We start from the raw sequence: 23,768 nt of genomic DNA, 5'->3' as shown, positions 1-23,768 counted from the left end.
ATGACGTACTATGAAAAGCCAAAAATACATCTACAAAATAAGTAACTTTTAGCAAAACGGTTTTGCCTTCTTTAAGAATCATTTCTGCACAGGCATGCTCAGACATAATTTACTGCTAGTACATTACTTGGTCTGTTTGTATGTAAAAAGGCCACAGCACTAAACTAAACGACATACAACAAGGATAGTTTATACTTCTGAGAAGGATATGCATTTTCTGAAAATCTGCATAATGAGGGTACGGACAAACCTGATACAATTTGATTTAATTTATTAATTTGTTAACACAGTAAATGACCTGGTCTTAGACCATGACCCTCCACAATCTAATCCATAAGGGTAACAGTGCTCAGGATATACATGCACTGTTTTCAGCAGCCAATCCACAACACTTGGATGGAAAGCTGTAGAAAATGTGACTACCTGGGGAAAACCAACAGGGACACAGGGAAAGCATGCCGTCTTCACATAGACAATAATCAGATAAAACATTATGGTAAGAAAGTACAGTTGTGTACACCTACCATAAATGTAGATGTTCAAGTGTATTCACTGTTGCAGTCATTACATTTGGGTTATCCTGCCAGGGGTAGCCCTTAGTCGGCCCGAATACCAGAGGTTTAGTATTTCTGCGTCGGTTGCTGTCACTCCAGGACTGACATCAGGTCATCAGTGTGGTATAAAAACAGGCAGCCGACACCATTACATCAGTTTTTCTTGCCCTACCTGTCAGGAGCCCCCAATAGGGAGCCAGGTTATGGTGGAAGAACACCACCAGTAGAAAGTAAATACCAAAATGTCCTTGTAAGGAGAGAGAGACAGAGAGAGTGAGAGACAAGGGGGATGGAGGGAGGGAAACCAGGACTACAACAGTGAATACACTTGAAAATCTTCACTTATGGTAAGTGTACACAACTGTGCTATGTTCTTCGTGTTTCACTGTTGCAGTCTTCACATTTGGGTTGATTCCCAAAGCTGAAGAAAAGGGTGGAGGCAGTCAAGAAGACTGAGGGCTGGTTAGGATGCCTTGCAAGACTGTGGTGGCAAAGCCTGCCCTGGATTTGGAGAAGATAGGCAAGTGGTAATGCTGGGTGAAGGTATGAACAGATGTCCATTTTGCAGCCTCCAGGATGTCCCTGGTGGGGACCCCTCTGAGAAAAGCTGCAGAGGTGGAGGTTGCTCTGGTAGAATGTGTCCTGACCCCCTTTGAGGGGGGGGGGGTTCAGGCACCTAGACAGAGAGACATTTCCTGTGGTACATTTGACTGGGGACGCACAGTGGTAGCGTTGTTGCATCACAGCAAGAGGTTCTTCTGTTCGATTTTCAGCTGGAGCACCTTCTGTGTGGAGTCTGCATGTCCTCCCCGCGGTCGAGTGGCATTGGAAAGACATGCGTGAATGGGCGTGCCTTCGTTGAAGGTTGGGTGTCGGGCTGGCACCTCGGCACCATAAAATAAATCGACTGCCAATCATTAGTGGACCAGAGTTCCGCTGTGGTAACCCCTAACCGGGAAAAGCCGAAAGAAAAACAACAACAACATTTGACTGGGGACGCATGGCTGAAGTGACATTCAGCACCATAAAATAAATCGACTGCCAATCATTAGTGGACCAGAGTTCCGCTGTGGCAACCCCTAACCGGGAAAAGCCGAAAGAAAAACAACAACAACAACATTTGACTGGGCACGCATGGCTCAAGTGACATTCAGCTGCAGAGAAATATGTCTGTTTGCAAATTCCCTGTGGGCAAAGAGAAGCATACACTGCCATGCTCACAGCTTTAATAACCAAATGCATGGTGGCAGAAGAAGTTATAAGTGCTGTGCTCAGTGTACAGTACATACTTATGTAACTACAACATGTAGAAATGTGCTACAGCGTGGAGGAAATCCTGCAGGCTACTGTAGTCACATTTATGCTGCAGTATGCATTTTAGGTAATGTTCCCTAGACACTGTGAAGGGGGTAGTGGTACACACACACTGATTATAAAGGCACTGCCCATTGTGCACTGCATTTTTACAGCTATTGACATGCCCTCTAGCCAGCCTGCTGCTGATGCCTGCCATATTGCCTGCTGTCTCATGTTCCCTTGGGGACCATGGACATTGTTTTCCCTCTGTGCATTTGTTTACTGAAGTTGTGGGCATGGCAACATATTCTTCTCTTTGCCAACAGGGAATTTGCAAACAGCCATATTTTTCTGCAGCTAAATGTCACGTCAGCCATGTGTCCCTAGTCTAATGCACCACATGGAAATGTCTCGCTGCCTAGGTGCCTGAACCCCTTTCGTAGTGGTTTCCCGTGCTGTCTGTGGCATAAATGGATGTAGTATACTATCCATTTGGAAACTGTTTGCTTGGATACGGCCTTGTCCTCTGCTCGTGCAGCGAAGCAATTGATCAGTTTTTCTAAAAGATTTAGTCTTGTCCAGGTAGAATCCGAGCTGTCTGTGCACATCTAGAGAGTGCAGAATCCTTTCCCCCTTGTTTTGTGGATTAGGGAAAAAGGTGGGCAAATTAATGTATTGGTTGAGAGCCACAGTGGACACCACTTTAGGCATGAAGGATGGGTTAGTCCTAAGGGAGACCCTGTCAGCATGGAAAATGATGAAGGGCTCTACAGCCATAAGTGCTTGTAGCTCTGATACTCTTCTAGCTGAAGTGATGGCCAGGAGCAAGGCTGTCTTCCAAGAGAGACATTTTAACTCTGCTGAAGCTGCAGGTTCAAAGGGGGCAGGCTGAGCTTTTCCAACACAAAGTTAAGGTTCCCAAGCTGGGGTAGGAGCTCTTCTGGGTGGCCTTAAGTTTTTAGCCCCTCTTAGGAACTGTTTGATGACAGGGTGTGAGAAGATATGTAGCTCTGTGCTGTAATGAGCAGAGATGGCTGAGGCATGCATTTTAATAGAAGAGAAGGATAGACCCCTGTGTAGTAGGTCTGCCAGGTAATCCAGGATGAGAGGTACGGAGGGCTGTGCCATTCTGGCTCCCTTAGCCTGGATCCAGGTGCAAAAACTTTTCCACTTGTCAGCATAGGATTTTCTAGTGCTAGGGCATCTGGCCTCACGTATAACATCTAGAACTTGTTTGCTTAAGTTGGCAACTTGAGAAGAGGTCAGAGAATAAGCCAGGCTGCCAGGCTGAGGGTCTGCAATTGGGGATGCATGAATTCTCCATTCCTCTGGGTCAGGAGTGTTGGGATCTGAGGTATGTGCCATGGTGGCAGGCTATGCAGTAGTGGATACCAGTGCAGACGTGGCCATTCTGGGCCAATCAAGACTGTCCTAGGCTTTTCTTCCCTTATTTTGAGCAGTACCCATGAAATGAGTGGTAGAGGGGGAAATGCATAGACTGAGAGTTTTACCCACTGGAAGGATAGAGCATCCACTTTCCAGGCCTTGCTGTGAGGTTCCCTGGTGCAGAATTTCCTGAGCTGATAATTGGAGTGGGAGGCAAAGAAGTCGAACTTCGGGGTGCCCCATTTCTGGTTTACAAGGGTGAAGGTTTGGTGGTCTAGCTGCCACTCGTGTGGGTTTAGCAGGTTTCTGCTTAAGTTGTCTGCCAGAGAGTTTAGAGAGCCTGGCAGCAAATAAACTAACAGGTGTAGTTGCATGGCAGAGGCCATGTGCCAAAGGCTCATAGCGAGCCTGCAGAGAGGATAAGAGTGAGTCCCTCCCTCCTTGTTGGTATACCACATCACTCTGGTGTTGTCTGTTTTGTTCAGTAGAGGCCCCGGGGAGAGTAGGGGTTTGAAAGCTGTCAGGGCATGCTGAACAGCTAACATCTCTTTTTGGTTGATGTGCAGACGTATTTGATTTGGGCTCCATTGGCAATGAATGCACCTGCCGTCCAGGTGAGCACCCCAGGCATAGTCTGATGCGTCTGTAGTGAGGGTCTGGGTGGTGTGGGGTTGTGAGAAGGGAAGTCCCCTGTTGTGGTTGCATGCTGCTGCCCACAAAAGAAAATCTTTCCTTAGACAGGCTATCATTGGTATAAGAGTTTCCAGGTCTTGAGAGCGTTGACACCAAAGGCTTTTTAGGTACCATTGTAGTTACCTCATATGCAGTCTGACATATGGAATTAGTAGAATGCAGGAGGCCATGAACCCTAGAGTTTGCAGGATTTTCCTTGCGGATAAGTGGGTTCTGGTGGCTAGTTGAGAGAAGTAGCTGGTCAGGTAGGCTTGTTTTTCTGGAGTAAGGAATGCCATCAGGGATGCTGTGTCCAGACTTGCTCCCAGGAATACAATTTTTTTGTGTGGGGACTAGTTTTGATTTCTTCTCGTTGATAGTGCACCCTAGGGAGGTCAGCAGGTCCTTTACAAAGGTCAGGTGCTTTAGCAGCTTTTCTTGACTGTCTGCCTGAATCAGGCAGTCATCTAAGTATGGGTAAATTTGAATATTTCTTTGCCTGCAAAAAGCAATGACGGGAGCCAGACATGTTGTGAAAACTCTGGGTAGCAGTAGATAAGCCAAAGGGAAGTGCAGATAACTGAAAGTACATTGATCCTGCCCTGAAACGTAGGTATTTCCTGCATGATTGGGATGTGTAGGTAGGCCACTTTTAGGTCTAGGGTGCCTAACCAAGCATACTTGGAAAGCATAGGTAGAAGCTGCTGGAGGGTGAGCATTATGAATTTTGGTATCACCAGAAAGGTGTTAGAATGGATAGATTGAGGATGGGGTGTCATGTGCCCTCTTTTCTGGGTACCAGGAAGAGCCTGGAGTAGAAACCTTGGCCTATCTGTTCTGCAGGAACATGCTCTGTGGCCCTCGTGGAGAGCAGGGAAAGGACTTGCTTTTTGTCCTCTACCCACTAGTTTGGAGGAAGATCTGGGAACCCTTTTGGAGTTGGCAGAGTGTGGAAATAAAATTTGTATCCCTGGGACACTATGTTGAGGACCCAGTGGTTGTTGGTAATGGTGGCCCAGTTTCTTGTGTGGAAGAAGAGTTTTCCTCCTAGGGGCATGAGCAGGTGGGCAGAAGGAAGGGGGTTGAAGTGTAAAGTCATTGTGAGTTCTTACCATAAAGGGGTGGCTTTGCACTCCGTTTTTGAAGAGGAGGAACTCCATTGATTAGGTCTCTGCATTCCCTGGGGCTGTTGTCTGGGGGGTCTGCTTCCCCTGGGTCTGGGCTGAGCTGGCCTGGAGGGGGCAGGAAAGGACCAGTGCTTGGAGGGGCAATGCATACTGAACCTTGGTGGCTGGACCTGCAAGAAGTTTTTAACTGTCTACATAAATCTAGCTTTTTCTTCCATCTTTTTTAAGACCTCTTTTGCCTTGGTGCCAAATAAGTTGTCTTTGTTCAAGGGTGCGTCCAAATAATTTTGATTTGACACGGTCTAGGAAGGTATGTTCCTTAAGCCAAGCATGCCTTCTAAGGACAGAACCGGTGACTGCTGCCCTGCAAGATGCTTCTAGGTCATCAAAACCACATTGTAGGGTGTGCTTAGTTACTTCACTTGCAGACATGCATTAACTCTTGTAACTCTTTATTTTCTGCACAAGCAGAAAAAGAAGATATTTTTTGTTTGAGGAGTTCCATGGTATGTTGCTGATATTTCAGCACGTGGAACTAACAATTTAATGCTCTAATAGCAAGAATAGCAGAGGTGTATATGTTTTTACCCCATCTGTCTAACGCTCGGGAATCCCTATCTGAGGGGGTGGGATTCTTAGCTGAAGTTGCTTTGATTCCTTTAGGTCTTTGAGAGATGACCTCTGGGTCAGCTGTAGGATTTTTGAAAAGAAATTTGTGCGAGTCAGGGACTCTACTATACTGTCAGGTTTCCTGGGAGCAGGAGGGAGGGTGTCAGGGGTCAGACTGGATTCCATAAAAACATCATCCACAACATCCAGGACAGGAGGAATGGCCAGAGGTCTGTGCTGTGGTAGATCTAAGAATTCCCTGAGTCTCATTTTTGATTGAGGACAGTCCTGACATTCCCATTGGAAATGCTCCCTTAAAGTATGTAGGGTTTCCCCAAAGGAAAAGTCCTCGGGTGGAGAGGCAGAAGGGATGGATTCCTCGGCATCAGAATCCTCATAAGCAGAGAGGGGTTGCATGTCGTCATATTCAGATGCATCAGAGTCAACGGACTCCTGTTCAGATAAAACTACTGGGGACAAGTCTCTTTTTCTTTTAGAAGGGGTAGCCTGGCTTCCTGTAATAAGCATTATAAGGTCTTCCGCCATTTTAAGCATTTGGGACTGAGGCAAGGAAGCAGGTGCCTGAGCTTGGGTCGTCATTTTTTTGGGTGTGGTTTGTACCCTGGGCCTTAGAAACTCGGTTGCTTTTGAAAGAACTGAAGATGCAAAAGAAGTCGTCGGTCTGTGTCAAGTATCGGTAGTGTGAAGTACTTCCTCGGAAGGTGGTGCCTGCTCAGTGTCCCCGGACCCATCCAAGGTAGAGACATCCACAGGATCCTTAGTCGAAGAAGAGTCTTGCATCATACCAGACTCCAAAAAAGTCTCGATAGCAGCCTGCGAATCCACAGAAGCAGGCATCAGGGGCTGTGAAAACGCTTCATTGAAGACCAGTGGCCTGATGACTAGCTTAATGGAAGCATTATCGGCAGTTTTGGATGTGTACGGTCTGTCTCTGTCTTTATCCTTACTTTTTTTTGAAAGATCCGTAGTCGGATGGCTTACTGAAGCCATATCAGAATTCGAGGACTGAGAGCAAAACTATCTAGCTACAATAAGGGTCCGACGAAGAATAGTTCTGGCACTGAACAAAGCACAAAAGCAACAGCGGGGGACGTCGTGGTCTGGACCTAAACAGGCGATGCACTAAGAATGGAAGTCTTGGTGTGGTATTTGCTTTCCACAGGCGAGATATTTGCTAACTTTTTCTGATATCGGTTAGAGCAAGAAAAAAGGATCCCAAAGGGGTACTTAGCTTTAGAAGACTTCAACTTCAATTCAGAAATGAAAATTCAGGTAGCGGCCAACCGGCACTCGTGCAAACTGCTTCTGCTTTGGGCTCCTCGGCAAGAAAGACTGATGTAATGGCGTCGGCTGCCTGTTTTTATACCACTGATGGCCTGACGTCAGTCCTGGAGCGACAGCAACCGACGCAGAAATAGTAAGCCACTGGTATTCGGGCTGACTGAGGGCTACCCCTGGCAGGATACCCCAAATGTGATGACTGCAACAGTGAAACACGAAGAATATCATAACTTCTTTATCTGATTTTGTCAATCTTCATTCATTCTTGACTGTTGAGCCAGAGTCCCCAACTACTCTGAATCATGGGGGGTCCTACAGCAGGATATTCCTGAGCACCACAGAACCAAAAGATACTCTTCCCCTGGAGACCACATCCAATTTGTAATGAGTGATAAAGGTATGAGGGGTAGCCCAAGTTGTGGATGCACATATGTCTTCCACTGAAGATCTGAATGGAAGTCCGCTGAAGTGGAAATAGATTTTATAGAATGAGCTCTAACTTTTGTTGGTAGATCGAGTTTATTCTGATTATATATAAATGTAATGCAATCTCTCAACCAGTTTGACAAGGTAACCTTTGAAACCGGTTTGCTGTATCTGGTACCTGAAAAGGATAGAAATAGTTGGTCTGATTTTCTAGAGGATTTTGTTATGTCTAAATAAAAACATAATTCTATGTAGACAACCAATAAATGCAAGCAGTACTCACCTTTGTTTGAAAATTTTGGAAAGGAGACTGCTAAGTCTACGGTCTGGTTGATATTGGAGTCCGACACCACTTTAGGAAGGAAAGAGAGATTAGTTCTGAGCAAAAGTCTGTCTTTGTGGAAAATGATACATGGATGCTTCACACACAGAGCCTGTAACTCTGAAATTCTCTTAGCAGACATGATAGCTACTAGGAAGAGCGTCTTCCAGGACAAAAACTTGAGGTCACAAGTGGCTGCTGGCTCAAAGGGCTGACGAACTAAGCATTGCAAGACTAAGGTTAAATCCCAAAGCGCTATGGGACCTTTGAAAGGAGGGTTCAAAGTGCCCTTAAGAAATGTTTTGCAAAGACAGAGAGACATCAAAGAATGATCATCAAATCCATTATGGATCGCATCAGGAAAGCAACCTTGGGCTGAGAGGGGTAGAAGGGACGACTCCACAGATTCTCTTCCGGCTTCATCCACCAAGATAAATCTTTCTTGCAGAGATTTGTTATTAAGACTGGATGAGACAGGGGGTGAGTTAAAAGTGACCACTGTGATGCCAGGAGCCTTTGCAGCAGCCTCATGTGGTACCTCACAAGGGAGACTAAAGTGATTGTTGCTGCCATGCACCCAAGAAGTTGTAGAACCAGATGAGCAGGAACTTTGTCTTGAGAGAATATCACTTGAAGGTTAGACCTCAACTTTAACAACCTGTGATGAGGAAGGGAGGCCACACACGATTTTGTATTTAGTTTTGCTCCAATTAATTCCTATTATTTTAGTGAACACAATGAATTGCGAATGCTGTTTAGTCAAGCGTCATTACGTGAAATGGCAAAATACCGAAAGCACGGAACAGTGATGTTTTTTCCTAGGGAAAAAAAATGACTGGGCCGTTTTTGGGACTTTGCCATCTCCTCCACTGTGGTGCGATCTCGGAGTTGGTATATTTAAGTAGGGAGAGTTTGGGTGGCACAACCTCCCCCCATTTTATTTTGTGTTTTGATTTTTGTTTTTAACGGATCAACGATTTTTTCCCCTGGGATCCATGTGTTTGACATTTTGGGTTTTCGGGGATTGTTGGTCGATTATATAGCGTTCACAATTCAGTACATTCGCTTATATAATATAGGCACGAATGAAATGCCTAAGATCTGGGAAGGCGTAGAACAAATTCTATGGTGCAAAGCAGTAGATGCCTGGTGGAGGTGGTGAGGAGCCAATCATCTAGATACGGAAACACATGGAATCCCTGCAGCCTTAAGTGAGCTGCTACAACTTCCATGCATTTGGTGAACACTCTGGGTGCTGTGGTGAGACCAAAGGGCAGCGTTCAAAATTGGTAATGAGTGGCTCCTAGCCGGAAGTGGAGATATCCTCTAGAGCGTCTGTCCATCTTTATGTGGTAATACGCATCCTGAAGATCTATACAGCACATCCAAGCATCTTTCTACAGAAAAGGAAGGACAGACTGAACTGTGACCATCTGGAATTTTGTATGTTGTACAAATTTGTTCAATACACTGAGGTCCAACATTGGCCTCCAGTCCCCTGTCTTTTTTGGCAGTAAAAAGAATCTGGAGTAAAATCCAGATCCTATCTGGTCTGGTGGAACTGTTTGGATGACTCTTTCCTGAAGCAGCTTTTGAATTTCTAGTGCTGCTATATATCCCTCTGACTAGGTGGAACATTGGGGATGCACCTCTGAGGTTTGGGAAAAAGATGGAAGGGAATGTGGGGAGGGTGGCCTAATGGTTAAGGTGTTTGCCTTACAAACACAAGGTGCAGGGTTTGAGTCTCACAAGGTATAATTGACTGGGCTTAAAATGGCTCACAAGGGCAGTTAGCTTAGTACTAATCTATGAACCTATGAACCTCTGCACCCAGGAATTAAGAAGTTATGTACTCACCATAACGTTCCATCTGAGTAGGTATCTTCATTTGTCTGCAACCTTTGGGGATACGGATCCGAGCCGGCAACTTCTACCACAGCATAGATCCGAGCTCCTAGCTCCTCCCTTTACCCATAATCCCCTGCCTACCCTGACTGACCTCAGATCAAGTTTGCCCCATAGCACAGCTGATAAAAGTGTCCCAAAGGGAACATATGCTAAGAACCTCAAGAACGATCATTTTGGTCAGGGGGAAGGAGGGGGGGTGGTTGCAGACAAATGAAGATACCTACTCAGATGGAACGTTATGGTGAGTACATAACTTCTTAATCTGAAGTAGGAACTTCATTTTTCAGCAACCTTTGGGACAGATTCCCCAGCTACCTAAATCTTGGGTGGCCTTCATGGAAAGATATTCTGAAGCACCGCAGAGCCAAAGGACGCCCTATCTCGGGAGACAACATCTATTTTATAGTGGCTGATAAAAGTGTGAGATGAAGCCCAAGTGGCTGCGGAACAAATGTCATCCAAGGGAACCCTAGCTTGAAAGGCCGCCGATGTGGCAACGGCCCTAGTAGAATGAGCATGGACTCCTTGAGGTGCAGGCCTTCCCGAGCTCTGATATGCTAAGAGAATACAACTCGAAATCCATCGAGAGAGAGAAACTTTAGAAACTGGCTTACCGAAATTACTTTTGGCAAAGGAGATAAACAACTGATCGGATTGCCTATGATCAGCAGTTCTATGAATATAAAAACATAGCTGTCTGTGTACGTCTAAGGAATGCAGCTTGTACTCTCCTTTGTTTTGAAAGTTGGGGAAAAACACTGGGAGATTGATAGATTGATTAATGTTCGCTTCTGAAGATACCTTAGGTAGGAAGGACGGATTGATCCTGAGGTAACTCTATCTGGGTGAAAGACCAAATATGGTGGTTTGACACAAAGAGCTTGCAATTCCGATACTCTTTTGGCTGAAGTTATGGCCACCAAAAAGGCTGTCTTCCAAGAAAGAAATTTAAGATCAACCATGGCCACCGGTTCGAAAGGGGGACCAGTCAAGGCCTGTAAGACTAGGGATAAATCCCATGGAGGTACCACTTCTTTGACTGGAGGCCTAAGGAGGAAGGTACCTTTGAGGAAGGTCTTACACAGTTTGGAAGTGATAAGAGGGCCCGACTCTTGCCCCACGTGATAGTATGAGATTGCTGCAAGTTGTACCTTGACTGTGGAAGAACTAGCCCCCTGGTGAAAGAGAGAGGTTAGAAAATCTAGAACCGACGCTATCGGGGCCGTAAAAGGGTCTAAATGACGGTGTTCTGCCCAGATGGAGAAGCGCTTCCACTTACTCCGATAAACCCTCCTGGTGGAAGGCTTGTGAGCTGCTACTAGAATGGCTTTGACAGGTGATGAGATCCCGGTAGTCCTTATGAGGAGCAACCAAGCCCTCAGCTTGAGGTTGGCCAGGTTCGGAGTCGGAAGATCGAGAGGGTGAGAGATGAGATCCGGGAGGGGATCCAGAATCCATGGTGGATACACTAGGTGAGACCATAGGTAAGGAAACCACGTCTGACGAGGCCAGAATGGGGCAATGAGGATCATCTTGCTCCCCAACTGACTGGCTTTCTGCAATAATTTCAACATCAGGGGAAGAGGAGCGTAAGCATAAAGCAGACCGGGAGGCCAAGCATGAACTAGAGAGTCTCTCGGGGACTCCCCCGGAGGGGGGATCAGAGCAAAGTAATCGCTGCATTTGGTATTTGAAGGAGAGGCAAAAAGATTGCAACAAGGTCGCCTCCATCGGGCAAATACTTGCGCTGCAACTCGAGGGTTGAGAGACCATTCGTAAGGAGTCAGTATAGTACGACTGAGCCTGTCCGCTAGAATGTTGGACCGTCCCGGAATGTGCGTTGCTATGAGAAAGCGGTTGGCGGAAATCGCCCATTCCCACACTCTCATGGCCTCGTGGCAAGGGGGTAAGACCGGGTTCCCCCCTGTTTGTTGATGTACCAGACGACTGACATGCTGTCTGTCTGTACTGCAATCGTCCCTACAGGAAGAGAGCTGTGAAGTGCCTGCAACGTCAAAAGCACCGCCCTCATCTCTAGCATGTTGATATGCAAAGAGGTCTCTACATCGTTCCACGTGCCTTGGACTTTCCTGCCTGAACAATGCCCCCCCCCCACCCCAGGCGAGAAGCGTCTGTGGTCACTGTGTCGACTGGCAGTGGTAGTGAGAAGGGACGTCCCGTGTGGAGATTGGGGGACTGGAGCCACCACACGAGCGACCTTCTGCAAACCTTGCTTAAGGGAATGGGATGAGACAGGGGGTTGCGAGACAGGGACCATTGTACCTGGAGGGTCCACTGCAGGACCCTCATGTTCAACCGGGCCAATGGCAGCAGAGGGACTGCAGCCGCCATAGATCCTAAAGCCCTCAGGACCAATTCCGCCAAAGGAGTTTGCAGTTGAAGGATGGCCTGCACGTGCAACATCAGGTTCTGAAGCCGATCTGGAGTCAAGAATGCAAGCATCTGTCTGGAATCCAGTCTCACCCCAGTCTCACCCCTATAAAATCCAACACCTGTGTAGGGATCAGAGAGGATTTGGTCATGTTGATGGTTAACCCTAATAGTGGAGCCAGACTGAGGAAATAATCCCTGCATGAACAAAGTAGATGCCTTGTTGGGGCAGTAAGGAGCCAGTCGTCCAGGTACGGAAAGACCTGAATTCCCTGGATTCTCAGGTGGGCCACTATTATTGCCAGGACTTTGGTGAACACCCTGGGAGCTGAGGTGAGACCGAAGGGGAGGGCCCTGCATTGAAAGTGACTGGCTCCCAGCCGGAAGCGGAGAAACCTACTGGAACGCCTGTCTACTAGAATGTGATAGTACGCATCCTTGAGGTCTATGGAGCACATCCAGTCGTCCTCCCGCAATAAGGGGAGGACGGATTGCAACGTGACCATTCGGAACTTTTCTTTGGGTACCGCCAGGTTTAGGAGAGAGAGGTCGAGGATGGACCTCAAGTCCCCCGTCTTTTTTGGCACCAGAAAGAACCTGGAGTAAAACCCTGATCAGATTTGATCTGGGGGGACGGGCTGGATGGCTCTTTTTTGCAGAAGCTGCTGAATTTCTGCAGCAGCCGCCTCCCTCTGACTGGGTGGTACGTCGGGGAGGCCTCTGATTCTTGTGGTTACGATAAAGGGAATTTGGTAACCTCTGGATATAATACGAAGCACCCAGCGATCAGTTGTTATGGACTCCCACATTGCTAGGTGCCTCAAAATACGCCCCCCGACTGCCTCCAGAGTGGAGCAGCCGGGCAACCCCTCAGGGGTTCTGCGTGGGCCTCTCAGAGAACAGTTCTCTGGACCCAAAATTCCTGGGAACCCCCTCTGCCTCTGGGGTGGCGTCCTCCCTGTCCTCCTCTGCCACGAGAGGACTGGTTGTCCTGAGCAGACTGGGATTGATGCGATTTTCGGAACCACATCTTCTTCTGACCCTTTTGCTTCTTGGAAAAGCACCTCTGGGGTGCAGAGAAGCGGACTCCGATGGCAGACAAAGTCTTCCCGTCTTTCTCGCTCTGGACAAGAGTGTCGCAAACGTTTTTGCCGAACAGTGCAGAACCATCAAAAGGGGCATTCGCGAATGACGCTTTAAAGGGTTCCGAGAAGTCACGGTGACAGAGCCAGGCCTGTCTCCTCATGACAAGCCTGACTCCGCCTGCTCTAGCAGCTCCCTCCATAGCATGAGACAAGAGCAGCATAGAGGTGTTAGAAATAGAGCTGAGGGATGCCATTCGGGAGGAGTACAGATCCTTGTCTCCCTCCGACATGGACCCTGGGGGGGAAGCAGCGTATTCCTTAATTAGATCCCGCTGCATCTGAATGACGTGTGCCATGTAGTTCAAGGCCCTCATAGAGAAGGTCGCTGAACTGAAGGCCCGCTTCCCAAGACGGTCCATCGCGCGAGACTCTTTGCTCGGAGGATGAACCGTGGGGCTCTCCTGAGCCAACTCTTTCTTGGTGGCTGCAGCCACCAACATGGCATCCACAGGGGGACCTCTGCTCCAGTGTGATCTCTCTGCAGGGGGGGGCTCAAAATTTTGTCCGGGCGCTTGGGTATTGGCTCTACGGTGTCCGGTTCCTTCCAAGCCCTAGTGGATTTGAGATCCACCAAGGGGTCGGGGGGGGACACCCAAGAGGTAGATGGTCCTGCCTCAAACGCCTCAAGGAATACGGACTCATCAGAGGAAGCCTTGGGGGCAGACCACCCACCCCTGATTTTGAGCATTTCCATGATGTCTCCGAAGGAGACATTCTCGGGGGGTAACATGGGGGAGCCTTCCCCTTCATCTAAGTCCGTATCTTCGGTGAGACTCTCAGGGGAGTCCAAGTGCCTCCTCTTCCACTTCGCCTTGTGAGGAACCTCCTCGGGGAGGCTGCCCGAGGAGTCCTCACGGGCTGTATCTTGTTCCACTGGAACTCCTAGAGGTGCTGAGGCAGGCTGCCCCGAGGGCCGGATGAGGGGAGCCAGGACCAGATGAGAAGGAGTGCGGGAGGGAGCCGAAGCCAGGACCGGAGACCTGGAAGCACTCGACAGTGCCCTCTCCACCGCAGCGAAAGCCGAGGGGGAGCTGCTCTCTGACGGATCCAACTCCCACTCGGATCCGAAGCAGGGATCGGACCTGGCGCCGAGAACGTCGGATCCGAAGGACCAGTGTGCTCCGACCGAGACAGAGCCAAAAGCACACCGAATCCCTCGGATCTGAAGCTCAGCCCACGGCTCCGAGAGGTCGGATCCGACAAACTCGAGGGAGCCGTCGGAGCCGACGTGCCCAGCACAGTCGGCTCTGACCCACCCCCGGATCCAACGTGGCTCGGCTCCAAGTGCGCCAAACCCAGAATGCGGGTCGGAGAAGGAGCAATAGGGGTGAAAAAAGGGGTCGAGCCCCCCCCCCGGAGGGGGGGGGAGGCAAGAGCACTCCCATCTGCATCTGGGCCTGGATGAATCTCCTCATCATCCGGTCCATGTCTGCATCTGACATGCTAAAGGTGGACCTCGAGGAGGCCACCGAGGCCGACCTGGAGTGCCACCTTGATGACCTCGACGGGGACTGGGTCACCTCCTCCTTGGGTCCCGGGGAGAAACAAGGGGATCGGATCCGAGGAGGAGGAGACCGAGAAGACCTGGATGGAGAAGTCCACTTGGTGGGCGGGGGCCGATGAAGAGTCTTCGGCCCGCCGCTTAAGGTGCTTCTCCCTCCGCTTCTCTTTCCTGGACTCCCTATCCTCCGGAGCCGAAGCGGGAGGTTGAGTCCTGGTTGGAGGAAGGGAGGCAGGAGTGACCGCTACCAGGGGGGGGGGGGTAGCGGTCACCGAAGTACCGGAGGCCAAAGCAGAGTCTGGGGGTAAAAGGCCCGCCAGAACCAGCTTCGACCTCCGATCCTTAAGTGCCCTGGGGTTGAACGCCGCGCAAATCACGCAACCCAAAGAGAGGTGTTCAACCTCAAGGCACCTAATGCACCGAGTGCGGCCATCAGCTGGTGAAAGCTTGTGACCACACTCGTTGCATTTAGAAAAAATGGCTTTAGGGGCCTCCGACATAACTAAAGTAAAGCACACTCACTAGGCCCCTACACTCAAGACACACACACGCTACGACCAGCGGGGGCAGGGAGGAAAAAAACTAAATTAAAATTTAAGCTAAGTAAGTTAAAAGTAAGAAGTTTTAGCGTTAAGGGGAAACCTAACACGCACACACAATGACTCAATAAGAATAAGAAAGAAAAAACTGTTTTCTCACAAAATCGCCAAGAGCTCTGGAATCTAGCTGTTGCTTGAAGAGCGGCAAACTAGATCTGAGGTCAGTCAGGGTAGGCATGGGGATTATGGGTAAAGGGAGGAGCTAGGAGCTCGGATCTATGCTGTGGTAGAAGTTGCCGGCTCGGATCCGTATCCCCAGAGGTTGCTGACAAATGAAGTTCCCACTTCAGATCCGATGTTATAGAAAGCCAGGCTGTGTGGTGCAGAGAAAATCTTCCCCCAACTGCTTCCAGAGGTAAGCAGTCGGGTCACCGCTCAGCAGTGCTGGTATGGTTGTCCGGAAAAGGAATCCCTGGACCCCTGGTTACGCAGACCCCCCTGTCACGAGACAGCATCTTCCAGAAGAGTTCCCCCCTGTGCCCCGGGGGGAATACTCGCCACGTGTGTCACGAAAAGGCCCTTGATTCTTCTTGAACCACATCTTTCCACTCCTCTGATTCCTGGAGTAAGGTCATTGTGGAGTGGAAAAATGCATGCCCACAGCAGAAAGAGTCTTCCCATCCTTCTCACACCTGGCTAATGTGTCTCTGACTTTTGGGCCAAACAATGAAGTAGCATCCACGGGAGTGTCGACAAAGGAAGACTTGAAGGGGTCCACAAAATCACACAAGTGCATACTGGCGTGACGCCGAATGGCAATGCCTGTACACGCTGCCCTAGACATCCCTTCAGGTGTATGTGCAATAAGCCATATGGACGAATTACAGAATTGTGTCTGTTCTCCAGGGAATTGGGTCTATAGTGTCAGCAGCCTTCCACGCATGCTGCACGATGAGTTTTATCAGTTCATCACCGGGGGGGGGGGGGGTCACCCAAGAAGTAGATGGCTGGGCACAAAAAGCCTGCAAGAAAACAGATTCCTTGGAGGATGGGTTTGAGGGCTTACAATCATCCTTCTGTTTCAGAATTTCCAGGATGTCTCCAAAGGAGACATCTTCAGGGGGTGACCATGAGGACCCTTCCCCTTTATAGTAATATATATCCTCAGTGACCAATTCTTCTGGAGAAGCCAAATGCTTCCTCTTCACGATCTGTAACGGGGTGGCTCCTCAGGGGAAGATCTGAGGAGGACTCTGAAGAGAGGGGGACCCAGCAGTGGGGTATCTTGCTGCTCTTGTGCCCACTTTCCTGAAGTAGCAGATTGTGACAGCTGCAAGCCAGAGGGTACAAAAAATGTGGCACTCTGACGGGGATGGTACCAATACCAACTGTGAGCCTGCAGAGGCTAGGGCTCTCTCCATAATCTGGAAGGCAGGCCCACCTGAAGAGGGATGGGAGCTCAGAATCGAGAAAGACAACCTCAGAACCGGGGCACACCCTGCTCCGAAGAGCTGCGAGCCAGAGTAACAGCCGAGAGAGGACTTGTAACTGCCAGGCACCAGGAACCCTAGATGGCACCGTGGAAGAAATCTGAGCTGATCCAGGGATCCCAGAGCTGCAGCCAAATCTCGGTTCCGTGCGTGTGATGGATCCAATGGAGCCAAAGACCACACAGTTGGTTCTGGTACAAAGGTGAGATCCACCGTCAGCACCAAAGCAGCTGGCATAGGCAGCATCGAAGTAGTGGGCTCCAAGACATGCCAAGAGATTGAAGGAGGAAGATATGTAGGCGTTCTGGGAGAGTAAACCTTGACTCCGGGAGGGAGGGAGGTCTGAGAGGGGGCAGGAAAACCTCTGGCTGCTAAGAGATGATCCACAAATCTAACTACATCCAGTTCCGACAGACTCCTGGAGGAACGGATGGACATTCCAGAAGGCGATTCTGGTCTTTCTACAAAGGGGCTTAACTGCTGACCCAAAAAGGGGTCTATTGATGAGTATCTAGTCCTGGGGGTACTTAGCATCTTGATCTTCGGCACCATGGTCTGCTGAACAGAATGATGCTTGGCAGGGGAAGATTGAACCAAAATATTTGAGGGGGCCACTATCAGTGCCAGAGAGGTCAACGGCACTGAAGGCAAGGTCGATGCTGTAGGTGTCTTGGTAGCTTCAATGGTACATGGCACCATGGGAGATATAATCAGTTTCAGTACCGAAGCAGAAGTTGGTGCAATCTTTGGAACTTTTGACTTCGGTTTCAATGAATGAGTCAAAACCTGAGATTCTGGAGTCTTAGAGATTCATGTACCTTGGGGGAAGATGGTACCAAATGGCTCTTTAGAAATCTCCGCCTCAGAGAGAGCTTCACCAAAACGGTACTTTAGAAATACCTCAACATTCAACTTGTTTTGCCTCTCTGCAAGAATTTGAGCACTGAAACCGTTGCAGAGTTCGCATGGAGGTTGGATTTCAAGATGAGGGACTTCCAAGCAACAAACGTATTAAAGATGCCCATCAGAATTGGGCATCTTCCTGCCACAGTCCCTACACTGTTTGAACCTGGGGGTTCCTTTCTGCTTTTCTGTCAATTTTCTAGCTAGAAAATGGCACACAAAGACAGACACACACAGACACAATCACTTGTCAAAAGGAAAGGTAAAAATCAAGTTTTTTTTTTTAATTATACCAACAATGAAAGTGAAGGTTACTGGAAAAAAAAGGCTGTCATCTCAGTGAGGATAACAGAAAGTAAGAAGGAATGGAAAGGAGAAAGGATACTAGCGATGGTATCAAAGAATTACCAACAGGTAGAGGGGGAGGAGAGGCCTGTACCAACAACGGTAAAGTAGGATACCTAGCGGTACAAAATGGGTTAAGGAATCAGAATAGATATAGATACAGAGTCACTCGCATCAACAAGAACTTTAGAAATCAAATAAACTACCATAAGGAATAGGAATAGATATAGATACAGAGTCACTCACATCAACAAGAACTTCAGAAATCAAAGAAACTACCAGAAAAAGGGTAGAAGATAATTATATAACAAACAATTTGAGCACCTAGCTGACAGCAACGGCTGACGCGTCCGATTTTCTACACGGCAAACAAGATCTGAGGTAAAGGGAAGAGAAGCACTATAGGTAGCCTTAGCCCTACAGTTTAGCTGGCGTGGGCTTGATATAACGGCCGAGTCGGTTCCGAGGCTTCGGAACCGAACCCAACAGTCACGAATGAATGAAGATTGACAATCTCAGATTAGGAAGTTATACATAAGCATGAGGAAAGCTGATACATTTTCAAGTTGAAATACCAGCTATGAAAAAAATCAATGTTTTGCTAGAAAGGAATCACAGCTATCCAGGCACTCTTGCTTCAGAATGAGACAAAGGGAGGTTGTTTTTATTCAAACTTCCAGTGTGGGACAAGACTGGATTGTGGATCAGTGCTTAGTTATTGTATAGGTTCATAGGTTGATACTAGACTATCTGCCGTAGATAATTTATAAGCCTAGCCAGAGTGTGTTTGGCTTTCCTCACCCTTTTAGATTAGTTGACTGTGCCTCTGTATAGTAGGTCATAGAAGATGGCCTTTTTCAGGTTAGTTTACTGTGCCTCTGTCTAGTAAGGACACAGAAGAGATCCCAGGGGTAAATCTACGGTCTCCCGTCCACTCGTCGAGATTTCTCTTAAGGAGGGTCATTGAGGGGCTCTGCCTAACATGGATTGGGATTTTGTTCCAGAGTGAGGGGAGCCTCTGGGATATGAATCTGTCCCACCAGCAAGTCCTATTTATTTCTGTGCTGAGGTTTAAGTCCCTGGAGCGTGTAGCTCTAAGGGATTTGGATTTCCTGAGGTGGAGCATGTCCATCAATTCTGGGTTGGACAGGGCTTTATACATCAGGCACAGATTGCCTCTGAGTAGGCGGTAAGCAACTACGTAGAGCTGAAGTTTCTTTAGCCTAACTGCGTAGGGCAACTGTTTGAGACCCTTGATCCTCTTGGTGAGGTACTTTTGGGGTCTTTCCAGTTGCTGCAGGTGTCGGGTAAGGTACATCCCAAATGGGGCATTGTATTCAAATATGGGCCTAATGAGTGATGAGTAGAGGGGCACAATGACCTCTTTTGATCTAGATGTGAACCCTTTCGTGATAAGGTGGGCTATATAGAAGGTCTTTCTAACCACTTTGGCAACGTGGTTGTCAAAGGAGAGATTGCTATCTACTTGGGTCCCCAAATCCCTAATAACTTCTTCCGTACTTAATGGATTACTACCTATGTGGTAATTTGTGGGCACTTTGTTTTTCCCAAAGGGAATGACTATGCACTTTTTGGCATTTAGCTTTAGGCCATGGCTCTGGCACCAGTTATCCGTCTCTGTGAGACCCTTTTGGAGGATGCTTTTGTCAGTCGGCGAGTCGATTATGGCACTCAGTTTGTAGTCATCTGCGAACTTGGTCAGCCACAGCCCTCCCGTGTTAGCCTGTACCTCAGAGAAATATATACCGAACAAGAGAGGTCCCAGGACTGAGCCTTGTGGGATGCCACTTGTAACTGGTTTAGAGTCTGACATGGCACCTGCAATTCTGACCATGTGGGTTCTATCCCTGAGCCAGTTTGCTACCCATCTTGTGACATAGGGGTTGATATTTAAGCTGGTGAGCTTATTTATGATGCCCGAGTGGGGAATTGTGTCGAAGGCTTTTGCAAGGTCCAGGTAGGCTGTGTGGACTACCTTCCCTTCATCTATGGCCTTGGTGACTGTTTCAAAGAAGTCGACCGCGTTCAAAAGGCAAGATCTGCCCTTAACAAAGTCGAATTGGGTAGGATCTAGTGATTGGAGGTTCCCAATGTCTTTGTTTATGAGTTCCATGATGATATGCTCCATAGCTTTGCAGACCAGGCTAGTCAGGCTTATAGGGCGATAGATTCCGGGGTCCGTTGTGGCACCCCCTTTGTGGAGTGGGACCACTGTTGCTGTATGCCATTCCTTGGGTACATATCCTGTAGTAAGGCTGAGATTGAACAGTGACTTTATGTGAGGGTTCAGTTCTTCTTGGAGCTCGTGTAAGACGCAGCCCGGGACACCGTCTGGTCCCATTGATACTGTATTTTTTGCTTTGGAGAGGGCAGCTCTCACCTATGCATCTGTGATGTCAGGAAGGCTACACTCTGTTGGGATAGACATTTTCTCTTTTGGGGGGGAAGGGGGGGGAGAAGTTTGCACTGAATCTGTCTGCCAGGATGTTGGCAATGTCTGTGGGTTTAGTGTATTTTTTGTCATTTTGTACTCAGAGCATATCTGGGAGTTGCTAACCAGGTTCCTGACATAACTAAAGAAGGCCTTGTGATTATCTTTAGCATCTTGTGCAATTTTTCTTTTGAAGCTGGCCTTAGTTGATTTTATGAGGGATCGTAGTTTCTTGCTAGTACTGCTCAGAGATGCTTTCCCTTTTTGGGATTTTGCTCTATCATGTAGTAGCTTCCTCCTTCTGTTGTATAGCTCATTTATGGCTGGGGTCCACCAGACAGGTCTCCTGCCTTTGGAGGAATGAGTCTTGGTTTTATTTGGGATAGCACGATCCATACATTCCTGTAGGTGTCCATAGAATGCGTTTGTAAAAGATTCTGTGGTTTGGGCCATATTTTCCACTGGCCCGGGGGCTTTGAAGGATTCCACCTTGGTTTTGAGAAGTGTGAAGTTTGCTTTTGAGAAGTTCTTCACTGTAGTTTCCTTGGCTGAGGGTGGGGACGGGATATGGATGTCCAGTGAGATTAATTTATGGTCAGATCTTACCAATGAGGGGTATACCTCTGGTATGGAACATAGAGTCCCCATGTTGGTGATGATCAGGTCCAATATGTTTTCCCCTCTTGTGGGTGTGATGACCAGTTGTTCCATAGCATTTGAGTTTATAAATTCTAGGAACCGTTGGGCGAGGGTGTTGAGGCTTGAGTAGTGTTCCCAGTCTATGTTTGGGTAGTTGAAGTCACCCAATATAATGGTGTTTGGAGAGACCTTCATATTCTCCAGTGTTCTCAGGAAAGCCGAGTGGGGTTCCTGAGTTTGGGAGGGTGGTCTGTATCAGGCTACAAACTGAAAGGCAGTTTTGCCCACTGTTAGTTGCACATGGATTGTCTCCGAAGCTTCGTTCAGTGCCACTAACTTGGAGGTGTGAGTATCTTTGATGAATATGGATACTCCCCCTCCTTTTGTGGTTAGGTCTGAGTTTTGGGTCCAAAAAGCATGGTATGAGGTATAACCTGGTAGTGCTGCGGTGCTCTCGGGAGCCTTGAACCAGGTTTCTGTTACTGCACAGATATCGATATTCTCCATACCGAGGACAGCCTCAAGTGCGTGCATCTTGAGGTTTAGACTTCTGGCATTGAGCAGCATTACCCTTAGTTTCCTTTTCCTTGTGTTTTCTATGGAGGTGGGTTTGTCTTTTGAGCCTTGCCTAAAAAAGGCACTGGGGGGGGGGGGGGTGGCAAGAGCCTTAGCCAGTATTTGAAAGCCCAGGGGAGACAGGTGCAAGCTGTCCTTAGCGAAGCAACGTGGCTTGTCGAGCATGTCATCCCAGGCTGACAGACACTGGATCCCCTTTGAGTGACATCAATATTTTAGCCAATTGTTAAAATGAATCATTTTGTCTTTATACTGTGGCATCATTCTTGGTGAGGGTCATACCGGCCTGGGCTACATGATCAGAGAGCTCCTCTATGTCTCTTTTCATGTAGTCCAGGGAGGTACGTCTCAGGTTATTCACACCAGCATGGACAATGATGGAGTCCTATTTGTACTTGCTTTGGAGTGACCCGAGTGCCTGTGTTATGTGGCGGACCCTGGCACCCGACAGGCAGTTCACAGTGACCTTCTCCTTGTTCAGCCTGGTGAGTGGGACGTCAGTGTGTCTGACAATAGAGTCACCTATTATTAGTGTATTAGGTGTGTTGTTTAGCCTTAAGGGCTGTGACTGTGTGGCACTCTGACTTTGTGAACTATGTGATACGTGGGTATTGTTGTGGGGTAGCGGTTGCTTGGATGTCTGCTTTGGAGGTCTCTGCTGCTTGGGCAGATTTTTATTTGGAGCCTCTGAGTATGTTTTTGTGTGTTTGGTTTGCTGTTGCGATAGGTCTATGTGAGACTGGATTTGTGGTGTGTGTGGTTACCTTCTCCTCCTGACTGACTGTGCCAATCCTGAGTTGAGAGAGCTCTGCCTCCAGTTTAGCTATATAGTTGCATCTCTCGCATATATTTGAGTTTGTTGGGAGGAGGAGAGGGTTGTCTCTGTACATAAGGCAGTTGTGACATTGTCTCAAGATTCCCAGATTCACCAGCTAGACTGGAGAGTATACCCGAAACTGACCTTTGGACATGTCAGGCTAGTATAATGAATTTCTTCTTCTTTTTTTTTCTTCTGATAGATCGGAAAGGATCTATAGGGTGTTAAGTACTTAAAAAGAGTATAAGAGGGTGTAGTGCTTAAGTTTATTGGTGTTTTGCTTGTAAGATTACTTATCAAAGCAAGTACAACGCTTAAAAAATGAGAATAGACTTCCTTTGATATTTAGATCAGTTCTAAGGGAAAAAGTGAAGAACAGACTTTATGGAGCCGGTAACAGTCAAAACCTGCTTAAGCGGTGCTGCCCGATGCTGCTCTGTGCGCAAAATCATGCAAACCCATGCTAAAGTGGGTTTTTAAGCAGGGGACTTGAAAGAGCTAGGAATTAGCCCAAAACGGACAATAAACAACTAGATTCTGGGCTGATACCACTCCTCCAGGGACAGATAGGCTGCTCAAAGATCCTCACTCTCACTGGTGAACAGAGAAGCTTCCTCCTATCCAAGTAAGGATATGGGCAACACAGGAACCTGTACTAAAGTCCAGAATCCAGCAAACCTGAATTCAAGACTATTCTAGTTAGAAAAGGCAGGAAACAAGGATTTTTTTGTTTTTTTTCTTTTTTAAGACAGAAAGCAGGAAAACACAGTAAATGCTTAACACAGGCTAGCACCCTTGAGTGAGCAGCCTCAACAGTTAAATTAAACAAAAAACAAACGGTATTAAAGTGCGGGTAGCAAAAATGCAATAAGCTTTTTTAGGCAAAAACAGCAGTTTCAGACTCGCTTTTCAGCGGGAATATGCAGTCACTAGAGTATAGGCAGTACAAAATACTTATATCAGGTAGCAGTCACTCTTGTCCGTCTCTCTGCTGCTAGCACCACTCTGCAGGACCACGAGGAGCTTTTGCTGAGTAGGAACAAGCGCAAAAACTGCGCAAAGCGGGTTTTTAAGCAGGGGACTTGAAAGAGCTAGGAGATGACAGTGCTGATGTTCTTCGTGTTTCACTGTTGCAGTAATCACATTTGGGTTATCTGCTTGCAGTAACCCTCAGTCGGCCTGATTATCAAAGTCTTGGGTCCTGCTTCAGTTGCTGTCTTATCTTCCGTGACATCAGGTAGTCAGGGGTATAAAGCATGCAGCTGATGCCATTACATCAGTCTTTCTGGCCGTGCGGTGCCCAAAGCAGAAGCAGTTTGCAAGTGCCAATCGGCCGACTCCAGAAATTTTCATTTTCGAGTTTCAGAA

At 47.9% G+C, this 23,768-nt stretch overlaps 1 protein-coding gene across 1 annotated transcript in view; it reads right to left on the bottom strand.

Moving 5' to 3' along the window:
- The window catches only part of LOC122789882 (mast/stem cell growth factor receptor Kit-like), a 666,793-nt gene that overhangs the window by 598,697 nt on the left and 44,328 nt on the right, over positions 1-23,768 (bottom strand). The gene's annotated exons all lie outside the window — the stretch shown is intronic.

Source organism: Protopterus annectens, chromosome 15.part0 (assembly GCF_019279795.1).
Source record: "Protopterus annectens isolate FY-2018-M chromosome 15.part0, PAN1.0, whole genome shotgun sequence".
Taxonomy (NCBI): domain Eukaryota; kingdom Metazoa; phylum Chordata; order Ceratodontiformes; family Protopteridae; genus Protopterus; species Protopterus annectens.
This window is presented reverse-complemented; position numbering and strand designations above follow the sequence as displayed.